Genomic DNA, 2,825 nt, shown 5'->3' on the forward strand with positions numbered 1-2,825 from the left:
CCCACTGTCTACCTTGTATCATTCTCTCTTCACCCCCCCACAGACCAACAAACAACCCTCCATCTCCCTCCTCCTGACCTACTTTCTCTCCACCTTTGCTCATGCCTTTTGCCTGTGGGGTGCAGTGTTGCTCTAATCTGGATATTTTTCAGAGATGTATCTCTGCATCTGTTTGCTGATCCAAAAGTGTTTACACCACTAGCATAACCCAAAAGACAAACTCAAATAGCTCATCAATGTTAATGTATGACCATAGTTAAGAAAGAAATGCTCCATTTAACAGAAAACAATTGTTATAATCTGGCAGGTAAGGAACCACTGGGAGTGGAGGATGAGGTATGGGTCCCTGAATTGCTGATCATTTATCAAATGTGTTCTAGTTACATCGTCAATTTGCCCATACAAAAAAAATAACAATCATGCACACACACATTGTGCTTTTCCCTTTGCATTAGCAACAGCTGGTGACAAACAACTTTGTTGATTAGACTATCAACAATCAATCAATCAATGGCATTTGTAAAACCTGATTACTGACTTATCAAAAGAAAATGCCACCGTTCTGCCGATTTTCTGTTTTGGTAAAAGGAATGTTATGTTGATAGTGAGACAAAATGAACATTCTGAATATAAAAAACTTGGATTCAAAGTAGCTGTTTGTATTTGCTGTCAGGTTTAAATTTAATAATTCATCATTAAAACAATTAAGAGATTAGTCACTTTTTCCTTATGTAGGTCATCAGCTCATAGACTGGCTGTGAGCCTCAACAGGATAAGTTAACCAAAAGGAAAGTGACTACTGCATTGTGTGCTTTGACTTGGGTCACCTTTTAACTTTAGAAAAGGTTAGAAAGAGAAAAGAAAAACAAAACGTGACACCAATTCAGTGAGATTCTTCCTCTCACCCCTCAGTCGAGGAGAGCAGGGTGATGACTGTAATTATAAGAACAGCTCACTGGCTACCAGGAGTGTTCCATACACTTGAGGTAAAAATAAGTGACAAATTAAGGGAAAGGCTTGAACTGTTGATCCGTACAGTGAGGGGACCGTATGGTTTTCAAATGCTTTCGGGAGCATTTTGTTGGAATGGTTTGGGTCCACTCATCCCCCTTGGAGGCATGAGTCACTGCAAATCAACACAAAGTGTGCTGAGTAATCACCTTTATCCTATGATGAACCATTTCTATGCTGATAGGACCGGTCTTTTCCAGTACGATAAAGCTCTCATTAATAAGGCCCACTATTGGGTTACTGAAAAGTTTGATGAGCATGAAAATGGTGTAAATCATATGCTATGGCCTAGCTATTCACCAGAAGCAAATTGAGTTTAATACCTACAGGAGATTTATGTTAAAAATGTTAGAGTACTCCATCACCATCATCAAAACTTCAAATGAAGGATCATCTTTTGAAGGAAAAGGCTCAAGTAGAGTTGCAGGGACTTGGAGAATCAATGCCACATAGCGCTGAAGCTGTTCTGGCAACAGGTGGTGGCCCAGCTCCATACTTAGGCAAGTTTTTCCTTTAAATTGTACTGTCAACACAGAGCAGGAGTTTTACAGACATTATGCCTCTCAGTAAATGTCATATCTATACTGGGATTTCCCTTTGCTCATGTTGCAGTGGTCACGTCTCATGTCCAAAATCCTTCTGCCATTTCCTGCAAACTGCTAAAGAAACATCCCTGCAAATCTCCACCCTGCTCCATCCCTCCCAACCCAAGAAGCGCACTGATGAGGGATGATGATTAGGCAGAAGCCATTAAATGTACACAGAGAACTCCCACCCACCGATTAAGCAGCAGTGAGTGCAGTCAAACCAAAACAAAATTCCACTCAGTAGCAGGGGAAGGCATATAGAAAGATAAGGTGGGGCAGTGGCAGGGTGCTATGTTGTTTGCCTACGTGCCATCCAGCCACTCATGATGCCCTCTGTCTGTTAGTACTGCCAGGCAGACACACTGTTCTCTGTCATTACTCCACTGCCGCCCTGCCCAGATGGATAGGGACACAGCCCCACATACAGACACACATACACATTACATCAAGTATTTAGGTTTTCTGTATAATTAGCACCCACTTCTTAATTACTTGATGATGCTGAGGAGGCTGACTGCTATAGGTAAATTTGGCTTATTTAGTCTCATGTCCTGGGGGTATTATTTTAATTCACAGCTTTATGTTCTTATAGTGAGAGGTAGCTTTGAATAGCATAACACTGTTCTCTGAGACATATAGTACTGTGTTATTGCATTTTAGGTGTCGGGTCAGTGGATCAATCAGTAGTCAATTAATGGGCAAGTAAGCCAGTGTTGTAGTTGGTAAGGCACAGTTGATATTGGCAGTGATTAGTTCAGAACAAAGTGAAAATTAACTTGAGACTTTAACTCTCAAGCAAGCATAGGTTATGGCAACTGGACTAACCTCGTGTGAGTCGAAAACGTTTCACCTCTCATCCAAGAGGCTTCTTCAGTTCTGAAAGCCTGGTGGGGAGTACCAGATATTTATCCACCAGGAGGGTGGTGGCAAAAACAAGTGGACAAAGACCCGAAACCAACAGACTCGTTAGGTGTTAATGTGAGTCGTTAGCCTTTGATGGGCGGTCGTTACCCCTCCCAGCCCTCTAGGAGGGTGGTCTCCAAGGGAGAAACAGAGCAATGTGGTGTACGCAGTGCAGTGCAATGAGGAATGCTCTGACCTGTACATTGGAGAGACTAAGCAGCCATTACACAAGCGCATGGCACAACACAGGAGGGCCACGACCACAGGCCAGGACTCAGCAGTCCACCTCCACCTCAAGGAGAAGGGGCACTCCTTTGATGACCA

Source organism: Amphiprion ocellaris, chromosome 2 (genome assembly GCF_022539595.1).
Source record: "Amphiprion ocellaris isolate individual 3 ecotype Okinawa chromosome 2, ASM2253959v1, whole genome shotgun sequence".
NCBI classification, from domain to species: Eukaryota; Metazoa; Chordata; class Actinopteri; family Pomacentridae; genus Amphiprion; species Amphiprion ocellaris.